General features: G+C 42.6%; 1 protein-coding gene across 1 annotated transcript in view; it reads right to left on the bottom strand.

The window, feature by feature from the left end:
* Npas3 (neuronal PAS domain protein 3) overlaps positions 1 to 16,880 on the bottom strand; it is an 838,670-nt gene that overhangs the window by 322,801 nt on the left and 498,989 nt on the right.

Here is a 16,880-nt window from a genome sequence, read left to right as displayed (position 1 = left end):
GGGGCGCATGAGGCACTAGATGGCCAAATTCAGCACCACTCGTCCGTCCCTCTCCTCCCTTACCCTTTCTGTCTCACCCCCACCCTCCTGGAGAAAAAACGCGGTTGCTCCCCCTTCTGCCTGATGCAATTATGATCTGGAAGTGTGCCCGTTCTAATCCCTACTCACTAGGAGCATCACTGTCAGCCTGAGAAATGAACTGCTCTTAGGATGTAAAGGGCTGACGCCCGGTGACATGCGCTGATGTGCTGGGCCTCACTGCCACAGTGACAAAGTGAGCCCTATGTCTTCAGGGCTTTTAATGCCTGCCAGAATCAGATCATGGGATCTGAGGGAAAAGGTCATAGTGGCGAAGAAACTGGCCAGAAGTGATGTTTTCTAAGGTGCGGATTTGAATGGACATAGGGGGGGTGGGGGACAAGGTGAAGACAGGAAGGGAAGAGGTGGGGCGAGAAGATGAATGAAATCTCCTTTGGAGTTCCTTCACCAGGAATTCCATGGAACACAGGATCTTCCCCCCCCCCCCCCCCCCCCCCCACGAACTCAACTCAGCCTGTAATGTGCCTTATAGCGGTCTGCCCAGAGGCCCATGGTAGCAACAGATGACTGAGTCATCATTAAATGTCTGCTGGCTGGGGTCATAGCTGTGTGCCTACAGATCAGTGAACAGGGCTAGACTAGTGGCAAAAGGTAAAAAAACAAACAAACAAACCAAAACCAAAACCTCTCCAGGCTTACTAAAATGCTTATTAAAATACAGCTTCAAAGGGAAGTTGCCAAGTGTTGAGAGGAGAATAAGACACACTTTCCCGCACAGACATGGGACAGTATTTGTGCCGTAATTACAGCGCCCATTCCCTTCCACTATATAGACTATTTATAACATCAAAAGGGCTCTATGCTTCTTTTCAAAAAGAATTTATTATCCAAAAGGTTGTGTTTGGGAAAAGGCCAACTCAAGCCTCTGAGGGAAGAAGGAAAAGAACTCCATTTGGTTAGAAACAAATATAATTTTGACAATGCCAGAAACGCCTTTCTCATACATCTGCATTCTCTAAGTCATACAAAGAGTCGTAGAAACCCTCCAACCCTAACAGATTCTTCCTGAACCGAAGAAAATAAATGTGCTCAGAAGTTCCATCCTGTTAAAAAAAAAAAGAACACATTCCTTTTGTTTCGCTGGCAAAGAAGGAGATTGCCAGCAGGGCTCAGCACAAACAGAGTTTTGCACAAAATTGGAGATCAAGAACTATTGATTGGCCCTTGCGAAGATGGAGGGAAAAGTGCCCATAGAGTCACTCTGCTCCTTTGATGGTGCCAGCTCCTATAAGAACTTGGCTGCGAACCCTAGGGACCGACAGCAACACTTTGAACACATAGCTTTAGAGCTCTGTGGAACCACACCGGACCAGGACTTCCTTCGGGGGTGGCTAGGTTTATTTTATTGTCATCCTTAACATTAGCATGGTTGATGCTGCAGTGGCGGGTAGCTGAAGCAGTGGTCTAGCTAAGCATCCCCCGGAGAGGAACCTTTCTTTCTAGCTGGGGGCCTCCCAGTTTGGAAGCAGGGTGACTCTACATCCTATAGGTCGAGACGAAGGAGAGAGGATGCCTTGCATCAGACACAGAGAAGGGGAAAGAAGATGCACATTTATTATGTTTATCAGAGCAAGCTCCTGTGCAGGCAATGTCTATGCATTTACCAAAAAAAAAGCATGTCCCCCGTAACATGCATTGGTGAACCTCAGCTAGCATAATAAAACAGCTGAATAATATTAAAGAGCATTGGTTTACAATAACAGTTTAACTTGTGTATTTACTTTACATTGGCTTCTATTGTCATAATGATAATGTATAAGAGAAATAGAAGTTAGCATTATCTGGCCAGAATTGACACCAGTAAGGGATTTTTGCCTGGCTGTGGTGTTACTGCCTTCCCTGACTACTATGACCACTGATAAACTTATTATTCTCTAGAAACTTCTAGAGGGGATAAAAATTATCCTACTAGACACTGAAGGTTAAAAAAAAAAACCCACAGAAGAAACAACACTAGGAATGTGTTATATCTTTGACATGTGTTGGCCAGTGAGGCAGGGAGGTCTCACAACCCCTCTCAAACACTACAGAGTATTGTCCATACTCTTTGTCACCTTCCAGAACTTGAGCACAGGAACCTATTGCTAAATACCATACGCTTGAGGGACAGAATATGGGAGTAACCAACCACTTTCTGATGGGATCTAAGCCCTACTCCACAAGATAAAACCCATATATGGTATAATTCCTGGGCTAAGAACCTGTGGGGAGATATGTCATAAGCCCTAGGTGAGAACCTACTACTACTGTCCTGCTAGATGGACATAGCATTGAACAGACTCATTGTTATGCTGGTATATTAATCACCTCTTGACCCGCCTTAGAAAAGCCTCTATTTTTAGTAGATGGTGATCAGCACCAAGACCTACAACTGGCCAAAGTATAAAGAATGGGGGGGGGGGCCAGGATGCCCAGCCCTAAACAGGGCATCTATACTATACTTTCTCCTCACAAGACTTAAGAATCACTGAGGAAGAGAGGGCTGAAAGAGTGTGAGGGGGTAGATGACCACAAGGAAACGGTATCTTCTGGACATGGCAGGGCAGCTACACACAGGAGCTCACAAGACCTGTTCAGGTTCAAAACAACGCACATGGCAGTGTGGGGAGGGGAGGTGGGTATGACGTCCCACTCCTGGCTGAGGAACCACTGGCAATGGCTAGCTGCCGGGAAAGTCAGTTTCACGAGTGTTGCCCGTGGTCAGCTGATCAGGTTCCAGTGAAAAGCCACACCTCTACACACAGCCACACCAGCATAGACTGGACCTGATGGGCACAAAAATCGAGGGCACAAAACTAGATGGGTAGAGAAGGAGGAGAACCGGATCTGCCAGATGTTGGGGGGAAGGGAAGAATATGATCAAACCACATCGTACAAACTTCTCAAAGAATTAAAAAAAATCAGATCAAATCAAATGACAGACCAAACACAGAATTTGTGTTCCCACTGTAGCCCAACCTCAGCACAGAACGCAGAGCGTGGAGGAAAAAGGAAGAAGGTTCAAGAAGAGGTCCCCATCTGCCAGAACTCCACTGCCAAACATCTGGCTATTTGTCTCTTACTCCATGAGATTGCAGACCATTCACAGTCGTGCCTGTTCTTCCCCAAAGCATCCCAGTAAATGCAAAATTCATCAGACCTTGTACTGATCCTGCAAAAGAGTGAACCCAGCACAATAGGTTTCCAGGTATGAGATAAATCAAATTTTGCTTCATCTGTCTCTGGGGGAGGGAGACTGGCAGAGTTCTAATCATATACATATTTAAATTTGTAATCAGACTCCTTGGGAGGACAGGGCTGTTGTGTTTACTGTGAGCTTACAGCCTGGGTTTCTGGGGACTGAGGATGCTTGGTTGTAAATCCTGTCATTTTGGTGACTTAATATTTTATATTATCATTGTATTAGCATAATTGTGACCTCTGCATTGTAGCGTTTTATGTGTTTCCAGTGTAACTTTTGATACTTTACTAAAGTCAACAAAAATTCCCATTATTCCCTCTTTTAGAACACATTTGGCATGAAGTATTAAGGTTGATTTAATGTTATTAGTGCTTAAAGTGGTGTGAAATCCATGAACATACACATCCATCTCCCAGTTCACCAGCATAGCACCATAAAACACAAGGAGATTGGTGATAAACATTTCCTCTCCTTTTTTTCTCTTTCCCTAATTCTTCCTGCTGGAGGCTCTGCCTCTACCCAGAGGGCATGTGAGTGTTGCCAGTTCCCCCACACAGATCAATCACCAGGGCTTCCACATGCCCAAACAATAACACAACAGGAGAGCCTGGCTCAGCTGCCAGCCTCATTAAAACTATTCTCAAAGTAACGGCAAGGTTTGGGGAGCACTCCACTTGGACCAGACTCTGCATATTTTCCAAGATAATGACCAGAGGAGAAGCGTTAGAGGACATAGTCCCTTTTATTTGTAATTTTGGCAAGTCACAAAAAAAATACAGCCAGGCAAAGCTGATTGTTTCAAAGGCTGTCCAACGGCAAAGTCTTGTTTAAAATTCTTAGGGAAAAATTATTACTATGGTAAGACTACTGAGGCTTGAAGGGCTGCAAGGGGAAGTAAAGTCAGGGGATTCAGGGCTCTCTGCCTTGCTGGTGTGGAGCTGCAAAGTGAGCAGGGAAAACGGAGCCTAGGGTTAGCCTCCCTCTCGGGCCCTCAAATGCTTCATCAGCTGCTCTGTCCTGTGACCGTGCACGTGGGTGGGATGTGTGTCACTGGGTGGCACAGAATTCCACAGCCCCTCTTCAGTGCTGTGGATGAACAGTGAGAAGCGTTAACACAGAGACACAGGGATCCTGAGCAAGCGGCTTTATGATCTCTGGACTATGTCTTCTTCTGGGTCATTGTCAGGGACAGGCTGGAAGACATTACTTTGGCCACAACAATTGAATATGCCTGTCATTTAGAGGGAACAGTGTGAAGATGCTCTGGGAAAAGCCATTTCTTCCATACACCACCAAAAGACAAAGGCTTGTGACTAGGATCCAGGAAAAGAAGCTGATAGTATTCCATTCATATGTTAAACAAACAAAGGTTTTTTCACTGAATTCACATGTGGAGTATTTTTACATAGTGTTAATACACCTTTCTTCTATTTCCAGGAGACACAGCATGGCTCATGTTAATAAGAAGAATCATTTACGTGAGGGCCTCTGTCTTTAAAAAGAGATATTCTCAAACAGGCTACGTTTGAAAACATTACTTCCTGCCTGGCATTGCCATCTCCAGGATCCCCAAAGTCTCCATGTGGCAAAATGACTAAAACAATACTCAGAAGTGCGTATTGGACAAACTTCTCTATTAACTGCGACACAGTGCCCCCTGCCTTAGCATAGACGCCCCACAGGCAAGGACATGGAGATAGCAAGCAAAATGCTGCACCAGAGTCCTTCAAACAGGAACTTGGATTACTGGTGTAGTTGCTACCTTTTATATCGATAAAACAGAAAACACAACTACCACAAATCAGGGATGCAGATACTGATGGAAAATATCTCAAGATGCCTAAACTGGGGGATGCTAAATTGGTAGTGGGGAGGGGGATGTTGCTTTTCTCTCCCCACAACACCTTAAATATCGTTCAAGTGTGATCAAGGCTGTGTTGGAATACTGACACTCAGAGCTGGAGGATTAATATTTATTTGCTTCTACTTCTTATTCTAATGATAACTCTCTACTTAATTGGCCTAGTTAATTTATGAAATCAAATCTAGATCAGTGGAATTGACAAGTAGTCATTGCTGAAAGGATATTACAGTTTAAAAGCACGGAGGATAACAGTATAAATGATATATGTTACGCTATTAAGTGAGTCACCATAAAGTGAATTACAATGAGCAGAAAGGGATGCATTTTATTGTGTCAAAAACAGGTTTTTATGTGATGTACAAACTTTATGTTGAATGGCCAATCTTGACAAGCTGATTTCTTTTTCTAAAAGCCCATATCTATATTTGGATAGAAATCAATAGTGTATTAGGAAGGAAGCAAAGAGTACCCGGGACACCCGCTCAGCAGCAGTGTTATTACGCCGTCAAGTCACTTCAAGCTGCATCATTGCTGGGCATCTAGGTCTTCACTAGAAACCGCTCGCCTCCGACATGGCGACTCTGGTTCTCTTCCCAGCTCCAAAGGAAAGTGGTGATGGTGCTGGGAAGCCACCATCTAGGCAGGGAAGCCATCTAGACAGCTGGCAGAATTGATTTCCCTCTGGTCCGTGCCCCCTCTGGTGGCTAAATGCCAGGGTAAAGTGACACAGTGAAGAATTGCTTCCTTCTCCGTGAGAGGTGCATGTGCCATTTTTTTTTCTTTTCCAGGGCCACCTGAATCTCCCTTAGGCAGATCACTTTACTGATGGCTCCAACATGCCTACCCAAAGCAGGGAATGCATTATTTCCTCCAAGAAAGAATGTCTCAAGTGAACAGGCAGTGGCAGTCCAATGAGGACTAGAGGAGCATAATGATGTTGCAAATTGTTTTGAACTGAAGTCAGCCTAAAAGAAATTATCCATCATTGGGCCTTCGTTCTCCCTAGTCCTAGCGACACTTTAGACTCAAAAAAGTTAAAGAAGTAAGACTGTAGCATCAGTACGCTTTGTACATCACGAATATCCCACAGATGTTTGCTGACTGAAACACGAAATTCAGACCTATGTTTTAATGCAATGAAAAGTCTTAAATTTATTTTATTCTAATTCTTTAGACACGTGTGTGTGTGTGTGTGTGTGTGTGTGTGTGTGTGTGTGTGTGTGTGTGTATGAGCAGGTGCACATGTGTACCCATCTATGTGTAACTGTGCATGTGGAGATCAGAAGACAATCTCAGGTGTTGGCCACCTTGTTTTTTTGAGACAGGGTCACTTACAGGCTTGTAGTTGATCAAGCAGGCTAGGCTGGCTGGCCAGTGAGCCCCAGGGGTCTGCCTTATCTGTTTCCCTACTGCCGGGGGTTGCAAGCATGATCACCCCGCTTGGATTTTTTGTTGTTGTTGTTTTTCAAGACAAGGTTTTTCTGTGTGATAGCCCTGGCTGTCCTGTAACCACTTAGTAGACAAGACTGGCCTTGAACTTACAGAGATTTGCCTGCTTCTGCCTCCGAAGTGCTGGGATTAAAGGCATTGAGTCACCACCACCCAGCCCATGCTTGGATTTTTAACATGGGTTTGGGAATGGAACTCATGGCCTCATGATTGCATAGTTAGTACTTTATCAAGTTAAGTTACTTTCCCATCCCTCCAATTCTTTAAAAATATGCCTGATTTCCTGCTCTCAAAGTATTCAATCACAACCAAGAGGGAAGCTAGCTATTTATTCTATGACATTACTTGTAAAACCGTGGTGATCATGGGGCAGAGAGATGACTCAGTGACTGAGAGCAATGACTGCTCTTCCAAAGACTCAGGTACATATGTAAAGTAAAAATAAATTTAAACTTACTAAATAAAAAACCTTGCCGATCATAAAGATCTGCTAACTGTGAATATTCTCCAAAGTTTGAGCGGATCTCTCTTTTCATTACATTTATTCAGAATTTAATCACACTGGGTTAGACCACAACTTCTCTGCTGATAACTCAGTATATCCTCAGCTGGGTTTACCTTTCCTTCAACACAACTCTTTAAAGAATCCACTGAAAGAATTGTGTTGGAATTTTGAATGGGATTGCATTCAGTCTGTAGGTTGCTTTTGGCACCATGGCCATTTTTACTATGTTAATCTGATCCATGGGAGATCTTTCCATCTTTTCATATCTTCTTCAATTTCTTTCTTCAAATATTTAAAGTTAATGTCATATAGGTCTTTCACTTGCTTGGGTAGAGTTGCCCTAAGATGCTTTATATTATGTGTGGCTGTTGTGTTCTCTCCCTCATTTCTCAGCCTGTTTGCCCTTTGTATACAGAGGGGCTACTGATCTTTTTGAGTTCATTTTGTATCCAGGCACTTTGCTGAAGGTGTTTATCAGCTGTAGTGCACAGCAACTTTGCGATCACTCAGGCCTATGTTCATGTCTATGCTGACTCACTCACAGGCCACGTTAACTGCTTCCTCTCGTATGCTGCTTCTGCTCTGAGGCTGTTTCTTCCTCAAACACTAGACACAACAGAATTCTTCCTTTACCTATCAATAGTTAGAATGCACTCAAAGTGAGTGAGCTGAAGCTGGCAGAAAGCCTTGCTTACCGTAAATGGCGAGGAAAGGCACCACATTCACCACAGTTAGCCAAGCCAGAAACCCTGGAGGCAGCCTTTTCTTTTCTCATCATTTCCCCATTGTACTAGCTCAACTTCCTAAATTCAGTCTCAAAACGCCTTTCTTTGGTCTACCCTTCCTTGTCTGGGTGGGAGCACAGGTCCTTATCATCTCTGTCTTTACAGATAACTTTGAAAAGTTAACGGTCTGGTCCAACTGAAAGCGATACACCCTTATCCTAAGAAAAAATAACAATCAAAGGGTACAAAGATGTGTATGATTAAGGACAGCTGCCTCGTACAGCTTCTTCCCTCCCCACTATCAAATACTTTTGATACTTTCTGTGTGGTCTTCTCTCGCTCTTTACAATGGTGCACGCAGATTTTCTGATTGTTTTCACTGAACATATTGTAGTTCTCATTTGCTAGCACCGTGGTTTAGATGTATCTTATTATAAAAGTATCCAATATTTGGTTTTCTGAAGTTATGATCAACTTTTAATTAGCCCACTAAATTTCATCTAAATTATCCCTACAGGCTCCCTAAGAGTCTCCTTTCTATTAGCGCTATTGCCCTCTGTAAATCTACATGCTACAGAACAAATTATCTGATGTTCAAGCTTGACTCTGGAGTATCACTGTTTAAATACTTCATTGATTCCTATGACTTAGGATAAAGTTCATATTCCCTAAAATTGGGTACAGGGTTCCAATAAATGGATTTCTGCATGCCCACCTCACCAGTTCATCCAATTGCCTTAATGTTCTGTTCATGGTTACTCAGATGGTACATATATCATATTCTTCCCCTTTCTGGAATGCGGGGTTGGCAAATTTTTTATCATGAGCCAGGTAGTGAATATTGGAGGATTTACCGGTCATATGGCCTCTGTGGCAATAACTTCACTCAGCATCTATAGCACTAGAATAGTCATAGACATGTTAATGAACAAACATGGCTGTGGTCCCAATAAAACTTTATTGGCAAGCTAAATTTGTGAACGTGGACCATAATTTGCTTACTCATTTTACATTTCTTCAGTTCAGGTGACACTCTTCCCAGAAATCCTTCCCCAATTCTTACACTTCCGCCTCCCATATTAACACTGAGTGTTAACTCAGTGAATGAACACACTGGCTCCTAAAACCACTGACGAACAGCTTGACCTTTTGCAACAGTTAACTACCCAAGGACAGGCCTATTCACCTTTGTGTCTTCAGAATGTACATAAGTCCATGACACACAACTTTGGAGACAGTGAACAAATGAGCATCTGCCAAGGATGCTTTTCAATGGCTGCTTCTTCTGAACGGAAGCCCTCGACCTCCGTCTATATTTTTATGTTGACCACGACCACTCTGCAAAACATCTAGGAAGCATGTTTCCTGTGGGACTTTTGCTGAGGTCGACCATGGCCTGGGTGGCTTTAAGCCTTCACTCTTTTAAAATGGGTTTCCTCTTTATTTTAGCTGTACATTTTATTATAAGCCTCTTCAAATCCTCTGGGAAAGGTAAGTAATATAAGCATATTAATAATACATGGATTTTTTTTTTTTTTTTTTTTTTTTTTTTGCTTTGCTTTGCTTTGCATACATCCCATGGCTTCAGTTGACTCTCTCCTCCAATCTGATGCTGGCACGGCCGGGCCTGCTTCCTCACAGGTTTCTTGGAAAAAACAGCAGGTCTACTCATCAAGTTGTTCGGGAGTCCCCCCTGACCCCCGGTGGTCAGCAAATCCTAGGCACACGACATTAACGTCTACAGACCCTGTTTCTTGCCACCTCTACTGCTGGGAAACGGATAGTTCCTTCTCTTCTCACTTCCAGTCCAATCTCATCAGTTTGTCGGCAAGATCACAACTGGGGGTGATTTTTTATTGTTGTTTAATGTTTCAATATTTAGGGTTTTTACAATATTAAATGCATATTAAACGTTTCTTCTGAAACCATGGAATTCTTTAATTCAAGCCCACCACTATAGGTCCTCCACCTGCTCCTTGACAATGAGAGCTAAACTCCTTACAAAAGCCTTCAAGGCCCACAGCACCAGGCAAAACCTTCTTCCTCTCACCCTGCCTCCCCATGGCATGCTGCTGCACTCATGGAACTCCCCAGACTGGCTCCCTCTAGTCCGCAGATCTTTGCTCAAATACCTCTTTCCCAGGGACACTAACTGGATCAGTGGTCCCAGGGAGACTTACTGGATCAATGGTTTAGAATTACAGTCACCTCCAGCCCTAGCATGTCTACTCTCTTTTTTCTCTGTAGTACTTTTAATCATCAGACACACACAGATTTTATTTGTTCCCACGTCCCATTATAATATATGTCCAGTGAGAACCTTGTATGCTCATCTGTAAAACCAGTAGCTGGAACTATATTACATGCTCAGTAAGTAACTGCTAACTAGGCAAGAAAAGGAGTTTTTCTGCAATTCCCCTCTCTTGTTTCTAGCTTAAAACTTGACTCAACAGCATACTGACAATCTTTCCCTTTTAAATCTATTAGATTAAAATCTTATTTTACGACCTTATTCCTGCATGCCTATTTGATTTCTATAAGGATGGTGCTGTCTACTACCCAGTCCTTTCAATGAGATAACAGGCCATCACAGACAGCATCAACGTTAATCTTGGAACCTACTAGTTCATTTCTCATATTTCATAATAAGGTATGATGGTGAATCTTAACATCAGGGCAAGCATCTCCATGTTTCTCACCTACCCCTGCCATTCCCACACTTTCTCCTCCAGATCACATTGGGTCAGCCCCACACAACCTTACCAGAAGCACATGCATGTGCTGTTTGCTGTGGCTTCACACTTTCAACCAGTGCAGTGGATGGGAACAGACAGGTGCATATGATGTGTGGTCACAGGATCACTGCCCAGTTCTTCCACTAATGTGACTTGGCTCTCAAGACCCCATATGAAAATTCCATGCCAGATCTGCTAATGCCAGGGATGTGAAAGTATTTAGTAATCCATGAAGCACAGTGCAAGCCTAAGTTAGGTTATTGGCCTGGAGAAGGTACTTCGTGTGCATAGTGCTTTCTTTATGAAGAGACAGGAAGGCATCCTTAGCTCCATTATCCCACAATGGGAGAGACTGCTCTTGTTCCCCTCATAGATGCAGGGGAACACACCCCACAGATACTGCGCTAGCTCATGAGTTGTCAGTTAGGACCCATTTTATTCTCGGGCTGGCACTCAGGAAAGACAGCATCTCAAAAGCAAATGCCATATTTCCTCCAATGAGTCTGATTATCTTCAACTAGTGTCCATGGGGAAGAAACTTCTTGAAAGTTTTCTTCTCCTGTTCTCCTATTAAATAATGAGAAAAACACAGCGAGCTCTTTGATGGAAGCTGGAATGATAACATCTGGCATAGGATCCTTAGGCAACTGCTGAGGATGTGATCAGCCTAAATGAACCACCTTACATATGTTTGGGGAATTCCCACCTCTGAAGATTGTTACTATAAAGTAGGCACAAGGCTAGAATTAAATTTAAAGAGCTTTCTTTCCCTTTCTTGGTTATCTCTATCTGATATGGGAGTTGGTTTCCTGAAAAAAGTTGATTCCTTGAACATTGATTTCCATACAGTTGTGATTTAAGATCCCTTTTCTTACAGCAAGAGATATTTAAGCAAAAACACTTATTTGTATTGATATTCGTAAATGCTTAGTGAACTAAGAACTATGGAAGACTGTGTTCCCAAAGATGGCTAGACTAACATCCCCATCCCAGGCACTTCTCTTTAAAGTGGTGCTGAGGTTTGGAGGGCCCATGTACTTCCCCTGAGTCTGGGAAGAACTCTGTGACAGCTACAACCCTAGAAATATGTGGAAATTGACACTACATGACTTCTGAAGGTTTCTCCTTCCCAGCCCTCTTTCTTTTGGGACTCCGATTCTTGGAAACTAGTCCACATACTTCAAGGAAACCAAGCAGCCATCTGTGAAGACTACAGGTAAATGTTACAGGTATGGTGCTAGAGGAAGCCCAGACAGACCAGCAGCTCTGGCACTGGCACTGTGTGGGAATGGGTTATAGCTAACTGTAAACCAATATGTTTGAGCTGCCCACTTGATGGCATGAAAGAAAGCCATCTCTGCCAAACTCTTCCTAAACTTCAAACTCTGATAAAAATAAACGGGCTGCTACTTTAAGTCATGAAATTTTGGAGCGACATCTTTAAATTTAGAATAATCTATTTTTCACTTATGCATTTCATTGGCACTTTGTCACTTCGATAAACAGCTGACCAGACAAGTGTGAAACTTATGGGAAGAGAGGCCCTAATTATTTTTTAAGATTTACTTTATTTTGTTTATGTGTATATGTGTGTCTGTGTGGGGGTATATGCAAATGAATGCAGGTACCCACAGAGTCTAGAATAGGGCACTGGATCCCCTGGAGCTGGAGATACAAATGGTTGTGAACTGCTAAATGTGGGTGCTGGAAACCCAACTTGGCTTCTCTGAAAGAGCAATATAGGTACTCTCCAGTTATGCATGACTGTTTAAAAGCAAGAAGAAAAATACTGTACCAACAGTATTAGCAACAGTTTTTTTTAAAAATTCTCAGCCAAGAGAACCCGTGGTCTGAAGAGGACTTTCCCCTCTTACTGTAGGACAACTACATTCCAGGAACACATTTCAAAGACTAAGATCAGACAACCATGGGTGTTGGTATCTGATTGACACTTCTATCTACACTATTAGGGCTGACTTCCAACATTCTGTTCTGAGATCTTGCAGAAGTTATGTCTCCCTCGGCATCTCATTTTCCTCACCTATAAAATGGATGCAAATGTACCTACACATCACAGAGTTAACCCAAGAATTGAGTGCATTCATCTTTAGAAAGCACCCTATGACCAGCACCCCAATTAGTCTGTAGTTGCTTTTCAATAAGAGTTTGTCTTTATTGATCATGGATGTAGCTACAAGCAAGTGTCTAGTGGCTTGAATTTATCTTGTAGGCATTATAATTATTAAGATTAATTTTAAAGGGTTTATATGTTTATTTGGGGCCTCATTCCTTGATGACGGGTAAAGTCTACAACACATTAATCCTTTTTAGAACAGAGTTCCAGGCAGGTTTTTAAAAACCTAAAGGCTGGCATCAGTACTGAACACAGAAGTACTAGGTTCCCTTGGCATATTCAGAGAAATTGATAAGAACTGTAGGAAGGACAAATTTGGTTGCTTATTTCTCAAACTGCTACATAATGCCTGTGGAGATGAGGTTTCCAGATTCTTGCCAGGTGTCCCTCGAGACCAAGACATTCAGAATTCAGCAAGAAAGCAAGCTTCATGTGGACGTACCCCGTACAGGACAAAGTGGCCTTCATAAGGAGTGTGCATTTTGCTCTGGCTCCTGCTGCATAAATCTATACTTGCTGAATCAGTGTTTGATGGGGCTGCCAGTGTTGATATGGATTATGATATCACGGGAGGGCTGTAGATGAGAGGAAAATTGATGCCCACTCTCAGAATAAGGCGAGACCTCATACTTAGGACAACACTTGGCAAGAAAGCTCTCAGAACGGAGTCCAGGTAGAGGGTGGGAGTTAAACCTGCTGAGGAGCAGTGTCTTGAGACTCTGGGATTAGCGTTTTCATGAATATTTAAAAAAATAATTCTCTGGGATTGATTCTCATAGAGCATCATCCACAAAGCAGGTCCCTGGTTTTGGAGGGGGGAAAAAAAGACCACCTAAAAAATAAATACACTTCTTACCTTATTATTTATTTCACATTAGCTTTCAAAACAGAAGACAAAACTGCTTGCAAGGAAAGGACCAAGTGACCACACCTTGAGGGGTTTTATTAACAAAGCTTGGCTCTCATTTTTTTCCTACACATCTTTATGCAGTTATAAGTTTACATACTCATGTATTTATTAATTCGGCTTTTCTGCCTTTCATGAATAAATTATGCTGAGCTAATTTCCATACGAGCCTGGTGGCCTTTCTCTAGGGCTTTAAATCAGAGAGTCGGTGAAATTTTATGTACATTCAACAGCAGTTTATAGATACATTCAAAAACATTTGACGTCATCCATTTCAACTGCTTAAAATTCTGCGGGGCAGGGGAGGGGAGGCGGTGGGGGGCACAGGTAACCTGGAATTCCTGGGTGGGTCATAGTATCTTCTTAGGGGTGGGATGAACAGGTCAGATTGTCTGTCTGCTGTTGTTACCATCACTGTTACCTCAATCCTGGGGTGGGGGGTGTTCAATTCAAGGCTGAAATAATTAAGATGTTTAGGGCTCCCATGATCCATCTCCCGCCCAGTTCAAGTGTCTTGTGACGTGCATTTTATTTGCCTTGCAAACATGGTGATTTATCGCCTTCTCTCACTCTCTGGGGAAGAATCAGAGCCGGCGATGGCAACTTTGAGAGATTTTGACTTTTGCTGAACACAGAAAATCATTAGTTTTAAATCTAAAGTCCCCTTATTGATTCTGAGCCCTCACCGCCACATGCCCCATGCTACTTATATTAACGAAGTCACCGCTGTCACATACAAAGGGCAAGGGACCTAGACAATACCACAGCAGCCTCAGGAGGGAGGGAGGTTTCCAGGAAGGCTTGCAGGTATTCAGCTCCCCTGAGAACAAGGCAGGACAGACAGGAGACACACTGCTCTCAGCTGCTCCAAGCCAAGTCGCTGGAACCTCATGTCTAAAGTGAGATTCCGTAATGGCTCGAGTAAAATATGAGTCAGCGGACGTCTCCTCCAGCATGTGGTGCTTTAGCCTTTAAATGATTATCAACAGGATCTCAGCTTTAATTAAAACTGGATTGTTTTCTCTCTATTTCCCCCCTAAAGAGAGAAAACCAGCTCTTTTACCAATTTACACACTGTTACAACCAGGCCTTGCCTATATACATGTGAAAAGTGACAGGCGTTTCTGAACTAGCATCTGTGAAGTCCAAATGTAAAATCCAAGTATTTCAATCCAGCCACCCCTTCCCCTGAATGCCCAGGGCAACTGGGACGCTGAGCACATGCCAGTGAGCCCATCCCCAAGGGCACCCCAGTCACACCAACCTGCTCTTGGCTTTGAAGGTCCATTCACGCCATGAACAATTTTATGAGCACTAGGAGGACTTGAACTCACAGAGAGTCAATAAAGAAGAAACAAACAAGCCCTTCAGTTAGCAGATGCCTTCAAGAAATTTCTACCTGGGGGTTCTCTTTGCAACCACCCCTTTCTCCACACTTATAACTGCTGGATGAACAACAGGCGTTTAATGGCCGTAACATGTTCTTGATAACTGAACTGGAGGTGATTTCTACAGACTATTTGGTAAGAGGATTAGAAAAAAATTGCTAATCATCTTTGTCTTCTTCTCTGGTGTGTGTGTGTGTGTGTGTGTGTGTGTGTGTGTGTGTGTGTGTGTGTGTGTTGGTGGTAAAACTGGAATTTGAAGCTCTAGCTAAAACAATGCTTGCACAATAGAATGATCCTGATTTGAGGGCCATGACTTGTATCAGGGTTTTTAAACTGCTCTCTCTCCCACACAGTCTGAAATGCTGGGGGTCAGTTTCTTCCCTTCTCTGGAATGTTCTAGAAACTCCTAGAGTGCGTTCATTATATTTGGGTCCTTTCTGGAGGAGCTCATATCTCCACTCCTCAGATTCTATTTTCAAAGCCATTATTTGACTTAGAGGAGACACACAAAATTAACAACAGGACTTTACTTTTTATTCAGAGGTTAAGCATATTATATCCTATACCACTCATAAGCAATAGAACATTGGGCAACGCATGCAACTTCCTCGGCTTCGGTTTCTTCATTCAGAAACCAGGGACAGAAATAATAGATATTTTTTGTGTGAGAGACTTAAATAAGACTAATAATAATATAGAGGTTTTTTGTAAGTGCCAGTACATACTAATTGCTCAATAAAGCAAATGCTAGCATGAAAAACTCTAAAAATCATGAATGAATACCATATCATCTCATTTCAAAATTATTTACATGTGTGTGGGTGATGTACTACAACCTACTTAAATATAATAGTCATATTTCAAACTCTTTCACTGTAGGAAATGCATAGCAGACATACAGTAACTTCTTAAGTATAACCATGTGGGAAAAGCTTAATTTTACAGAATTAAACATTTCATCTACTTATGTTTACTGAACATCTATTGCATGTAAAGCAAATACCTCAGACAAATTGCAACAGGTACCATCACCATAGATTGTTTATTTACAAAACAGGAAGTATGATGGGTACCTCCTACATATCTCCTGATTATTGATCATGCAGCCATAAACAACTTATGGTCAGTTTAACTGTGTCTGAGGCAAGACACCAAAGCTGAATCCCTACATACAGACAATGGAAAGACAAGAGTAACATGATGGAAAAGGTGACCATGAGGGCAGTTATAATAACAGTAAGTGATCTGTGTGTCATGTCCTAGGATTATAAGTATGGAGGTCCAGGAAACTGCAGAGAGTATGAGACAAGTCCTGACCCTGCCATGTAGGACCAAGTATTTATCTGAACAAAGGGTTTGGACTATACAATATACTAGTCCACTAGGCTCAAATAGCTCCTGGACCCTCCCAATTAAAGCCCCTAATGTGAGTCACAGAATCATCACCCAGAATGACTGGAGAGGAAGGCATATGCTCTGCATTGCACACGTCACACTTGAAACCATAAATAAGAAATGTTTGTGGATTAAGTGGCTGGCAGCTTCATCATTACCCTGATACAAGACCCTGGAACCAGAGGCATCAATCTCCAACTGAATTTAGACAATGAGGGTGGGGTGGAGATCTTACAAAACTCTCCAGAGAAACATGGACTTTAGGCTCTTTGCTGAGGGCTGGCTCTGTCCCCGCTGTGATGGTATTAATTCAGAAGGCAGAGCCTGGACACTCACCGTGTGGCCAGGAGTGAGCTATTTCAACAATAGATTACTGTAATGTACTTGGCCAGCGAAGCCCTTACTGTTACCATGAGTTAAGGCCTATTCACTTGAGCTATAAAAATAAAAAAAAAATTAACAACAATAGTAATGAACCTTTGATACACATGCTGGCTT

This window comes from Peromyscus californicus, unplaced genomic scaffold (genome assembly GCF_007827085.1).
Source record: "Peromyscus californicus insignis strain IS unplaced genomic scaffold, ASM782708v3 Scaffold_15__1_contigs__length_86483966, whole genome shotgun sequence".
Taxonomy (NCBI): Eukaryota; Metazoa; Chordata; class Mammalia; order Rodentia; family Cricetidae; genus Peromyscus; species Peromyscus californicus.
The sequence above is the reverse complement of the archived record's forward strand: the minus strand, read 5'-3'. Positions and strand labels throughout refer to the sequence as shown.